Here is a 13,538-nt window from a genome sequence, read left to right on the forward strand (position 1 = left end):
TCTGTGTGGTGAGAACACTTAAGGTCTACTCTTTTAAAACATTTCAAGTATAAAATATAATATTATTAACTATAGTCACGATGCTTTATATTAAATCCCCAGAATTTACCTTTATTTATTTATTTTTTAGGTGTGGGATCTCACTCTGTCACCCACGCTGGAGTGCAGTGGCAGATCATAACTCACTGCAGCCTCCAACTCCTGGACTCAAGCGATCCTCCCGCCTCAGCATCCCAAGTAGGTGGGATTATATGCATAAGCCCCGATGCCCAGCTCAGAATTTATTTATCTTTTAACTGAAAGCTTGTACCCCTTGAGCAACATCTCCCCATTTCCTCCACCTCCAGCCCCTGGAAATCACCATTCTATTCTCTGTTTTTATGAGAGTAACAGTTTTAGAGTTTATATATAAATGAAATCATGCAGTATGTGTCTTTCTCTGCCTGGTTTATTTCACTTAGCATAATGCACTTCAGGTTTATCCATGTTATCACAAATGGCAGAATTTTCTTCTTTTTTACGGCTGAGTAACATTCTATTGTGTGTGTGCATATATTTTTACCTTCCATTGTGTATATACATTATATATGTGCATATGTATATATATACATATATGTGTGTATAAACACACACACTGCATTTCTTTTACCCATTTATCAATTGAAAAACTTTGGTTGTTCTCATGTCTTAACTATTTTGAATAATACTGCAATGAACAGGGGAATGCAGATATTTCTTTGAGATGCTGATTTTATATCCTTCAGATATGTATCTCAAGAGAAGTGGCATTGCTGGATGATATAGTGGTTCTATTTTTAACTTTTGAGTAGCCTGCATATTGTTTTCCATAATGGCTCTGCCAATTTACATTTCTACCAGCAGAACACAAGGGTTCCCTTTACTTCACATCCTCACCAACACTTGTTATTTCTTGTCTTTTTGATAATAGCAATTCTGACATGTATAAGGTGATATCTCATTGCGGTTTTGATTTGCATTTACCTGAGGATTAGTGATGTTGAGCAGCTTTTCATGTGTCTGTTAGCCATTGTATGTCTTCTTTGGGAAAATGTTTATTCAAGTCCATTGCCCTGTTTTTTGTTTTTGTTTTTGTTTTTGTTTTTTTGAGATGGAGTCTCCCTCTGTCACCCAGGCTGGAGTGCAATGGTGCAACCTTGGCTCACTGCAACTTCTGCTTCCCGGGTTCAAGCAATTCTCCTGCCTCAGCCTCCTGAGTAGCTGGGATTACATGTGCCTGCTGCCATGCCCAGATAATTTTTATATTTTTAGTAGAGATGGGGTTTCACCATGTTGGTCAGGCTGGTCTTGAACTCCTGTCCTCAAGTGAATTATTACTAATTCAAGGCCCACCTCGGCCTCCCAAAGTGCTGTGATTACAGGCATGAGCTACTGTGCCCGGCCTTCTATTGCCCATTTTTTAATTGAATTGTTAGTTTTTTATTTATTTTTTGCTGTTGAGTTGTATGAGTTTCTTATATATTTTGGATATTAACCTCTTATCAGATACACAGGTTTGCAAATATTTTATCCCATTCCATAGGTTACCTTTTTATTTTATTGTTTCCTTTGCTGTGCAGTAGCTTTTTAGTTTGATGTAGTCACACTTGTTTACTTTTGCTTTTGTTGCCTGTGCTTTTGCTTTTGGTATCATACTCACCCAAAAAAATAATTGCCAAGACTAATGTCAAGAAGCTTTTATCTTATGTTGTCTTCCAGGAGTTTTATGGATTCAGGTATTACATTCAAGTCTTTAATCCAGTTCAAGTTAATTTTTGTAAGTGGTGTAAGATAGGGATCCAATTACATTCTTTTTTATGTGGATATCCTGTTTTTCCCAACACTAATTATGGAAGAGATTATTCTTTCTTGATTACATATTCTTGGTGCCCTTGTCAAATATTTGTTGACCATATATGTATGGATATAGTTCTAGGCTCTCAATTCTGTTCTTTTGTTCTATGTGTCTGCTTTTACACCAGTGTCAAACTGTTTTGATTACTAAAGCTTTGTAATATAGTTTGAAATCAGGAAGCATGTTGCTTCCAGCTCTGTTCTTTCCAAAGATTGCTTTGACTTTTTCACGTATTTTATTGTTTCATATAAATTTTAGTACTGTTTTTTCTATTTCTGTGAAAAAATGCCATTGAAATTTTGATAGGTATCACATTGAATCTATGGATTGCTTTGGCATGTGTAAATATTTTAACAATATAGATTCTTCCAATCCATGAACACAGGACACCTTTTCATTTATTTGTGTCACCTTCAATTTCTTTCATTAGTGCTTTATAGTTTTTAGTACATAGATCTTTCTTCTCCTTGGTTAAATTTATTTCTAAGTAGTTTTTGATATGATTGTAAGGGGAATTGTTTTATTTCTTTATTCAGATATTTTATTGTTAGTGTAGAGAAATGCAATGTATTCTTTGTATGTTGATTTTGTATCCTGCAACTTTACTAAATTAGTTTGAACATTTTTGATGCAATCTTTAGGGTTTTAAAAAAATACATAAGATTATGTCATCTGCAAACAAGGACAATTTCCCTTCTTCCTTTCTGATTTGGATGACTTTTATTTCTTTTTCTTGCCTAATTGCTCTGGCTAGGACTTCAAGGTACCTTGTTGAATAGAAGTGCAAAGAGTAGCATCCTTGTCTTCCTTCCTTTCTTTCTAATCTCAAAGGAAAAGCTTTTACTTTTCACCATAATATGGTGAGATCTGTGGGTTTGTCATATGTAGCCTTTGTTATAATGAGGTGTATTCCATCTATACCCAATTTGTTGAAAGTTTTTTATCATAAAAGAAGATTGAGTGTTGTTAAATGCTTTTTCTACCTCTATTGAGATGATAATATGATTTTTATCCTTCACTTTGTTGATGTGTTATATCACATTTATTGATTTGTGAAGCCATCCTTGCATCCCAGGGATAAAGTCCACTTACTCATGGTGAATTATGCTTTTAATGTGCTGCTGCATTTGGCTTGCTAATATTTTGTTGAAAATCGTTTCATCTATGTTTTTCAGTGATATTGGTCTGTAATATTCTTTTCTTGTACTGTCCTTGTCTGGCTTTGTTATCAGGGTAAACCTGGTTACATAAAATGAGTTTTGAAGTGTTCCCTCCTCTTCAATTTTTTTAGAAGAGTTTGAGAAGAATTGGCATTAATTATTTAAATGTTGGGTAAAATTTAGCAGAAAAGCCATCAGGTCTTTGATTTTCTTTTATGGGATACTTTTTATTACTAACTCATTCTCCTTACTTGTTATGGAACTGTCCAAATTTTCTAGTTCTTCATGATTCAGTCTTGCTAGGTGTATGTGTCTATGAATTTATCTATTTCTTCTGAATTGTCCAATTTGTTGGTCTATAATTGTTCCTAGTAGTCCCGTGTGACCCTTTGTATTTCTGTATCAGTTGTAATATCTCAACTTTTACTTCTGATTTTATTTGAGACTTTTCTCTTTTTATCTTAGTCTAGCTGAAGTTTTGTTGATTTTATATATGTCTTCAAAAAACTAACTCTTAATTTTGTTGCTGTTTTCTATTGGTTTCCTATTCCTTATTATTTTATTTATTTATGCTCTAATATTTATTATTTCTGTTCTTCCACTAACTTTGGGCTTAGTTTGTTCTTTTTCTAGTTTTTTGAGATTTAAGTTTGGTTGTTTATTTGAGATCTTTCTTTTTTTCTTAATGTAGGCATTTATTGCTATAATATTCCCTCTTATAATTACTTTTGCCACACCCCATAGTTTTGGTATGTTGTATTTTCATTTTCATTTGTCTCAAGATTTTTTTTGTTTCCCTTTTGATTTCTTCTTTGACCCATGGGATGTTCATGAATATGTTGTTTAATTTCCATGTATTTGCAAATTTTCCAATTTTCTTCCTTATTGATTTCTGGTTTCATACCATAGTGCTTAGAAATGACACTAGATATGATTTCAGTCACTTTGGGTTTAAGAACACAGATAGGTTGAAAGTATAGGCATGGACAAAGTCTCTACTCTTATTGTATTGCTGTTTATTTCTCGTCTCAGTTCTGTTAATATTCACTTTATATATTAGGTGCTCCAAAGTTAAATGCATAAATATTTACAATTGTTATATTTTCTTGATGAATTAACACCTTTATCATTATATAGTAATCTTCTTTGTTTCTTGTAACAGTTTAAAAATATTTACTTATCTTTAATTGACAAAAATTGTATATATTTATTGTGTACAACACTTTTGAAGTATGTGGATAGACATTGTAAAATGATTAGATAGGATTTATCAACATATGCATTACCTCACGTACTTATCTTTTAAAATGCAAGAACATTTTTAATATACTCTTAATGATTTTCAAAAATACAATACATTTCTAACTATGGTCACCATGTTGTACAAGAGATTTATTGAACTTAATCCTCATGTCTAACTAAAGATTTGTATCCTTTAACCAACATCTCCCCGAACATCTCCCAGACAGTTTCCCCTGGTACCTACCATTCTACTCTCTGATTCTATGAGTTCAACTTTTTTTAGATTTCACAATAAGTGAGATCATATGGCATTTGTGTTTCTTGTAACAGTTTTTTTTCCTAAAATCTATTTTGTCTAATATAAGTATAGACTTTGTCCATGGCTTACTTTCAACCTGTGTTCTTAAACCTGAAGTGAGCCCCCTGTAGGCAGCATAAAATTAAATCTTTTTTTTCTCCACTGTCATTTTAGTCTTTTGATTGAGGAATTCAATCCATTTACATTTAAAGTAATTATTCATAGGTAAAAACGTATTGCCATTTTGTGAATCGTTTTGTGACTGTTTTTTAGTTCTTTTTTTCCTTTTTTCCTCTCTTTCTGCCTTCCTTTATGATTTGATGACTTTCTGTGGTGGTATGCTTTGATTCTTTTCTCTTAGTCTTCTGTGTATCCACTGTAGGTGTTGCTATTACCATGAGATTTACATAAAACATCTTATAGTTATAACATTATATTTTAAGCAGATATAGCTTGAGTATATGTAAAAACTATACTTTTACTTCCCACCTCACAGTATAGATTATTGATGTTATAATTTACATTTTTATGTCTGTATTCACTAACAAATTGTTATAATTATAATTATTGTTAAGTGATTTATTTTTTAACTATTATAGTAGAGTTGAAAATGATTGCCAGGTATTTGGCAGCACTTTGGCAGGACGAGGTAGACAGATCACTTGTGCTCAGGAGTTGGAGACCAGCCTGGGCAACATGGCAAAACCCTGTCTCTAAAAAAAATACAAAAAATTAGATGGGTATAGTCCCAGCTGCATGGGAGGCTGAGGTGGGAGGATCGCTTGGGAGGCAGAGGTTGCAGTAAGCCAAGGTTGCACCACTGCCCTCCAGCCTGGATGACAGAGTGAAACTGTCTAAAAAAAAAAAATAGAAAATAGTTTCTATGCCACCAATACAATATAATTCCAAATTTGACTATATATTTACTTTTACCAATGATGTTTATACATTTACATCTGTTTATGTTGTTAATTAATGTTCTTTCATTTCAGCTTGAAGAACTCCCTTTAGTATTTCTTGTATGGCAGATATTGTAGTGATGAACTCCCTCGACTTTTGTTTGCTGAAGTTTCTTCTTGATTTCCGAAGGACAATTTTTTTCTCGCTATAGTATTCTTAGACGAAAATTTTTTTTCTTTCAATATTTTGAATTTATCATTTAATTCTCTCCTGGCCTGCAGGGTTGAGAAATTCACTGATAATTTTTTGGAGGCTCCCTCATTATGTGATGAGTTGCTTTTCTCTGGCTGCTTTCCAAATCCTTTATATTTGACTTTTGTCAGTTTTGATAGACCTATTCAGTTTTAACCTATTTGGGAACTTTCGGCCCTAATGGATCTGGATGTCCATTTCTTTCTCCAAATTTGGAAGTTTTCAGTCACGATTTCTTTAAATAGACTTTCTGTCCCTTTCTCTATAACTTCCCCTTCTGGACCTCAAAAATGTGTATAGCCAGATGCAGTGGCTCATGCCTGTAATCCTAGCACTTTGGGAGGCTGAGGCGGGTGGATCACTTGAGGCCAGGAGTTCTAGACCAGCCTGGTCAACATGGTGAAACTCAGTCTCCATTAAAATACGAAGATTAGCCAGGTGTGGTGAGGGTACTTGTAATCCTAGCTACTTGGGAGGCTGAGGCAGGAGAATCATTTGAACCTGGGGAAGGCAGAGGTTGCAGTGAGCCAAGATCATGCCACTGCACTCCAGCCTGGGCAACAGAGCAAGACTCAATCTCCAAACAAAACAAAACAAAACAAAACAAAACAAAACAAAACAAAACGCATATAATATTAACTTGATGATGTCCTATAAATTATGTAGGCTTTCTTCACTTCTTTTCATTATTTTCTTTTTGCTCTCCTGACTGGATAATTTCCAATGACTTCTTAAATTTCACCGACTCTTTCTTCTGCTTCATCAAGTCTATCGAAGCTCTCTATTGAATTTTAGTCATTGCTTTAGGATTTATTTTTGATTTTTTGATGCTTTCTAGTTGTTCATCTGTGTTTTCTTATAGTTCAGTGAACTCCTTTCTGAGCATTATTCTGAATTCTTTGTCAGTCAGTTCATGCATCTTCATTTACTTAGCATCAGTTATTGGAGATTTATTAGTTTCCTTTGGTGGTGTTATGTTTCCCTGATTCATCATAATTGGTGTATCCTTACATGGGTGTCTGCATTTGAGGAAGCAGTCACCTCTTCCAGCCTTGACAGGTTTGCTTCAGCAGAGAAGGACCTTCACTAGTCAGCCCAACCTGGAGTTCTGAATGAACCAACCGATAGTGTCTGAAGGTAGGGAAGGCTTGCTGCTAAGGTTGAGCAAAGTAACTGTCCCATGCTTTGAGGTCTGGTGGTACTACTGGCTGGGCCCCACAGTCAGGTGGGTCCACTAGATGGACTTCATGTTACAGCTGGACTCAGGGAGAGATACTGGATTGCATCTTCAATTTCCCCTGGTCAGGTGGTGCTTCAGTCTATGTTTCCCAGCCAGATGGTGCCACTGGCTTGGCTCCATATTGAGGTGGGGTCTCAGGCTGTGCTCTGTGATTGGGTGGGGCTGCACGCTGTGCGTAGCAGTTGGTTGGGATCACTTACTGTGTTCCACAGTTGGATGGAGCTTCTGCCTTGGCCCCCTGGGCAGGCAAAACCACAGGTTGGGCTCTGCAGCCAGGTGAGGCTGCTGGCTTGATTCCCTGACTGCGTGGGACTTCCGGCTGCACTGTGTGGCCAAACTGAACCACTGGCTCAGGACCCCAGCTGGGCAGAACTGCTGACCATGCTCCCTGGCTAGTTGGGGCCACTGGCTTGGTTTTGCAGGTGGGTGGGCTCTCTGGTCAGTCAAGGTCACCATCTGGGATGCAGTGCCACCACCAAGATCAATGTACTGGTTACTATGAGTCATGCCCTCCTTCTCTGTCCCGAGCTAATCCCAGGTGGTCTATCCCTGCCGATTTCTGCAGTGCTCTCCATAAGGTGAGATAGAAGTGGGCCTCCTGGCAAGTGCCTCTGAATGTTGAAGAAGCTGAATATCTATCTTGGACTCTCTTTTTCCCACTGGGGAAACCAGAGGCCCAAGAGAACCCTATTGATGTGGCACTGTGCTAGCCTGAGAGAGGGATGACATGGTCAAGGTGAGACTGTTTCTCTTATTCTTTTAATGTGGGTTTTCTGTTTTGTACTCCAAAAGGGTGCTTTGGGCCTCATCCTTGGGTTCTGAAATTTTCACAAAGGCATTCTTGTATGTGGATGGTTGTTAGTCATATTTCTGTGAAGGGGACTAAAGCTGAGCATCTTCTATTCTGCCATTTTGCTCCTACTGTTTCTTCATAATGGGTACATGAGGCACATCAAACTTAAATAGAAACAATGACAATTGTTGATTATTTTGCCTTTGGAAAATACTATTTTGATGAGAAAAAATAGTTTCTTATTTACCATATGCTAATATTGGTCACGTTAGCTCCAGGAAAGCAAGGTAATATGTTGAATATTCTGATATTATAGATGGGATAAAACAGACAAAAAGCTAAGAAATGAATGAAAACATACTAGTTATGTTGGTGACTATGAATTTTTGTGCCATTTTTGTTATACTGGAGACATATTTTTAACTCTCTTATTTATACTATGTACCACCATTTGGTTCTTATAAAGCACAACTCAAAACTTCTTCAAAGCCTTACAACATGCCACAGAATAATGTGTCACTGTTGCATTGCTTATGAATGTTGAACACCTTGCAAAGGTTTTTATTTTAGAGAAATATTAGTCTTCAATTTCACATACCTGAAGTTAAAATGAATCACCCAATTTATTTCTCTTTTGACCTTATGATATATGTTGAATATTCACTAAAAAATCTCACTGGAGTTAAGCACACTTGCTTTATACAAAGCAAAAGTAAGACACATCTAACGGAGCTGTGTGAGAGAGCCCCTTGTTGGTGGGTTCTTTGCTCTTGCAAAGCTTTGGTCAGCAAAACCAACCCATGTAGTAGACACCAACCAAAGAAACTATCCCATAGCCTCACTTTATAGCAGGAGTAGAAGAGAATGCATCTATATTTTTGGTTTTGTTGTTGTTCTTGTTCTGAGATGGAGTTTCACTCTTGTTGCCCAGGCTGGAGTGCAATGGCGCGATCTTAGCTCACTGCAACCACCACTTCCCGGGTTCAAGCGATTCTCCTGCCTCAGCCTCCCAAGTAGCTGGAATTACAGGCGTGTGCCACCATGCCCAGCTAATTTTTGTGTTTTTAGTAGAGACAGGTTTCTTCCATGTTGGCCAGGCTGATCTCGAACTCATGACCTCAGGTGGGCCGCCTGCCTCAGCCTCCCAAAATGCTGGGATTACCAGCATGAGCCACCGAGCCTGGCCTTGCATCTATATTTTCAATGTCAGTTTTCCCCTATTCCTAAGTCTCCAACTAAAAAGCTAAATACATAACTAATATACTGGGATACCATATCATTTCTTTATTCAGGAGATGTTGGTATTGAGGACAGGAACAGAAGGAAATCACATAAAATCACTACTTCAAACTGGGTCCTCTGAGGAAATCAAAACAGGACAATCCATTTCCATGGATTCCCAACTTCCAAAAGTATTCTAATTCTCCCAGACATGGCTTTCTTATTTAAATTAAAGGTTCAGGTTCCTGTCTTCTTTTCCTGCCTAACTCCAGAAAACTTCTAAGGGAGCAAAGCAATAGAGGGCTCCAATTATCTCTAGCACACTCTGGGAGCCTTTATAAGGGCAAAATACAATTTGTTCTACAGCAAAGCACCTCCAACACATGGTCTCTAAGAGAACTTTGATCATGTGCCTTCAATTTTTTTTTTTTTTTTTTTTTTGCCTATCAGAAATATTCTATATTTCTTTTTTCCTGCAGAGTCAACACATAATATTAAGCAGCCTGTCTGCAGTATCTAATTAACTAACTGACTGCAGATCACTTACAACATAAAATATTAAATCATCCAAAAAACTAATATTCTCCACACCTCATAAATTAAAATAAGCAAGAGACTGAAATGAAATAAAACCCTGATGCATATCATTCTGGGTCTTTGCCCCCCAAAGAGGCTCTATTCCTTGAAGCATTTAACCATTTCAAAGAAAAAAAATATATATGCACACACACAGAGAGACATGCACACATACACATATATCAAGCAATTTCAAAATGCTTTCTAGCGCCAGTTCATACTTCATCACAGCAACTCTAACTTGAGACCTCAGCCTGTACTTCTCTTGATCTTTTGCTTCACAAATCATTTTAAGTTCAGATATGGAGCTCATCAGTTATGTGTCTTTTCATTATAATTGCAATGCAGTCTTGGAGCTCAGTTCTGTTCCCATTGGCTCAATGGTCATCATTTATCTGCTTTGTATATTTAGGACATTATTTAACAGAAGCAGCAATCTGTTTGAAGAATTCAAGGGCCATTTGATATTAACACAGAGAATGATTAATCGAAGAGCATTTGGTCCTAAAGCATCAAGAGGAGCTGAGGTCATTAGCAGGGCAAAACCAGGAAGCAAGCTTTGACTAAGAAAATGAGATGGGCCAATACTTTGAGGATTTAAAATATAAATAAATAAGAAGGTTATGGTCATTCATTTCTGGAGCTTTTACTTTAAAGGATGACTGCTTTAAGAGATCTGAAAAAATATTACATTATTTCTTAAGATAGAGATTATTTTCTTTACAGTGAAATATGAAACTATTTGCATCTAGGTAATAACCCACCAGTGTCTCTAGTAATAATTATTTCTTAATACTGGAATATTTCAATTATTTCATATTGTAAATGAGAAATATCCATAGATGCAGAGCTGAGCACTGGATATGAGACAGAGCCGGACTAATTAAAACTGTTACCCTAGTGAGACTTCTCTGGTGCTCCAAGGTAAGGCCTTCTCTGCCAAAGAGACAGCGGTTTAATGTAATTATCCATTCCAAATTAGTTCAATTTTCTACATTGTTTTGGCAGTCATATCCATCAAGCATTTGCCCCATTGTATATTAGGGAAAATGGGAATGAACACCCCAAAAACAATAAGAAAAAGCAATTATCTTAAATGTGGCTTTCCCCCTAAATGTATCCTGAATCACTATATTTGTTTTTATTGCTGTTGTGACTAATTGCCACAAACTTCGGCTTAAAACCACACACATTTATTATTCCACAGTTCTACAGATTAGAAGTTCTCCATATATCTCAGTGGGCTAGGATCAAGGTGTCATTAGGGTGCCATTAGGAGATTCCAGGACAAGCCCTGCCTCTTTTCCTGCCTCTAGAGGTTGCCCACTTTCTTGGCTCATGGCCCCTTATTCTATCTTCAAAGCTGGCAAGATCAGGCCAAGACCTTCTCACAGTGCCATCTCTCTGGCCGTCTCTTCCAATTCCCTCTTCTACTTTTACAGGGACCCTTGTGATTACATTGGACCCACCTAATAATCCAGGAAAATCTCTCTATTTAGAGGTCAGTGGATTAACAACCTTAATTACATCTGTACATCTGCAATCTTAATTCACCTTTGCTACATAACTTACCATGTCCACAGGTTCTGAAGATTAGAATGTAGACTACTTTAGGGGAGGAAGGGTGGGCATTACTCTGCATACTAAACCAGGATTGGGGTGTATTTTATTTAAGATGTGATCCCAGGAAGGACTATGAGGGAATTAAGAAGTGGCACAGGGAAGGAAGAAAAGCAAATAAAAGGTGTGTTATGAACAAGCTACCGTTGCAGGCAATTGGCGTTCAGATCTTCTGGGAACCATTAAGCGAATGTGTGGAACATGTCTTAGAATTGTACCCTGAGTAGTGAGAAAGCTAGGGTATTTATCCACCTACTTCCATTTTTTATTACTTCAAGGTGTTCCAGGGGTATTAACTCTCTCATTGCAGTTACCTCTTTCACAGTGTTAGAAAAGATAACTGCAAGTAGATCTAATTTGCATCATTCTTACAGGACTTCATCCCAGAAGATAATATCCAGGTATTAAACTTATTAGATACTTTGGCATTAGTTGGGTCATATGGATATCCTTGAACCAATCAGCATGGACAGAGGGATCACCTGTCACAATTGGCTAGGCCTGAAATTTGTCCCATCAAGCACGTGATGAATGGCCCCAGTAGCATCGCATGGGATGGAGGTAGAACAGTTCTCCAAGGGAAAAATGAGAGAAACAACAATCAGTGGTTTCTGGAAGAATGAAAAAATCTATAGAGGGCCCACAGAGGCCAATATCAAAGAACAGGCTTTGGGGTTCACCACTGCAGCAAGCCCCTCCAGCACACAGAGGTCCCAGCTCATAATCACAAGTCTGAAAAGACATGGAACATGGTGAAGGAAAGGAAGAAAGCAAAACCACCAGAGACCTACATTATCACAACTCCAGGGCTGGGATTCCCTGGAGTGAGAAAAGCCAGGCCGTGGACCATTCTTGATATCCTGCTTTAAACTGGATTCTAGAAGTTTACAGAGTGAAATTGCCCCAGAAGATGGTTATATAAAAGAAAAAGACTCGAGAAAGGGCAAGAAAAGAATGAGTCATGGAAAAGAAAGAAAAAAATAAGCAAAAGATACATTAGCACAAGGATACATTAAGGGAAATAAAAAGAAGCATAAACGGTGGAAATTTAGGACAACTTGGAATAGAAACAAGTTTTTGAAAAGTAGAAGTTGGGCATAAAATTAGTAGGACATCATAGAATAATTGCATCAGTTAGAGATAAGTCTAGTATTTTGATGAGTGGGTACTTGTTAGGCTTTGTATTAAATATCTATCTATCTATCTATCTATCTATCTATCTATCTATCTATCTATCTATCATCTTCTAATCTGGACCTTCCAGGGTTAGAGCTTGTCTTTGGATGATAATGCAACTAAAATTCAAATTTGACTCCTAGTGCTTTGGAAAAATGTCTTTTATTTTGTAAACATTTTTGAAAAAGTTGCAAAGGGGAAATTTTATGTTATAACACAACAAAAAGACTCCTAAAAAATTCTTCTTTACCCATTTCTCTTCCTAAAGCTCCATACTTTCCCTCAGTTGCTCTGTCTCCGCCATTGCACCCACGCCACTCTCCGCCCCCAACTTTCAGTCGCTATGGGACCACTACTTAGTATTTCACATCTTCTCCCACTTTTCAGATTTTGTTTTCCTCCCTATATAGCTCCTTGCCCTTAATTCACTCAGTTGAACCCGGAGCCAAGCAGCAGTATACAGAAGCCTCTCAGGAAGGCAGAGAGGAGAGACTCCCATACTTACACCATCACACGCTTGGCTCTGCCCCTCATGTATTCTCTCGCTTAATTCCAACAACAAACTGAGAAGGTAGGTGTGATACCCATCATTCAATAGATGAGGCAACTGAGGTTTAAACCCAAAGCTGGCTGATTCCAAAGTCTGTGCTCTTAAGTACACTATGCTATATATCAGTGGTTCTCAGACTTTTTGGCATGAATTAAAAGTCATTGAGGGATATTTTTCAAATATGAGGATTCCAAGTTCCTACCCTAGAGTTTCTAATTTTGTTGTATTTCAGTGGGGCTCAGGAATCTGTGTGTTTAACCAGCATTTAGGTGACTCCAGTGCAGATAATTCTAATGCAGGTCAGACCCAGAACACACCTTGAAAAACACTGCTAATAAATCCTTCTATGGGGAAGATCACTGGGAATTGATGTAAGACTGAACTATCATATGCATACAGGGTTATATTTTTAAAGTATAGCATGTGCTACTACTTCCACAGACATATGGATTTTATGTGTTTGAATTCTACATAACCACTGTGGTCTCTATTGGTTTTGGGCACAGTGCATTAGTAAACATAATATTATTTAAACCTTTCACACTATGAGAAAAGAATTCAGTCTCTTTGCTATGATTCAGAAATAATATAAAGGCGTATCCTATGGTGTTTCAGGTTTAGAAGCCATTATAAAAAG

At 37.2% G+C, this 13,538-nt stretch overlaps 1 long non-coding RNA gene across 1 annotated transcript in view; it reads left to right on the plus strand.

The window, feature by feature from the left end:
• LOC134737759 (uncharacterized) overlaps positions 1 to 13,538 on the plus strand; it is an 82,599-nt gene that overhangs the window by 19,211 nt on the left and 49,850 nt on the right. Inside the window, exon 2 of the long non-coding RNA XR_010122975.1 lies at positions 131 to 237. This is a non-coding gene — a long non-coding RNA (uncharacterized LOC134737759). The remainder of the gene's footprint in view (positions 1 to 130; positions 238 to 13,538) is intronic.

This window comes from Pongo pygmaeus, chromosome 11 (assembly GCF_028885625.2).
Source record: "Pongo pygmaeus isolate AG05252 chromosome 11, NHGRI_mPonPyg2-v2.0_pri, whole genome shotgun sequence".
Taxonomy (NCBI): Eukaryota; Metazoa; Chordata; class Mammalia; order Primates; family Hominidae; genus Pongo; species Pongo pygmaeus.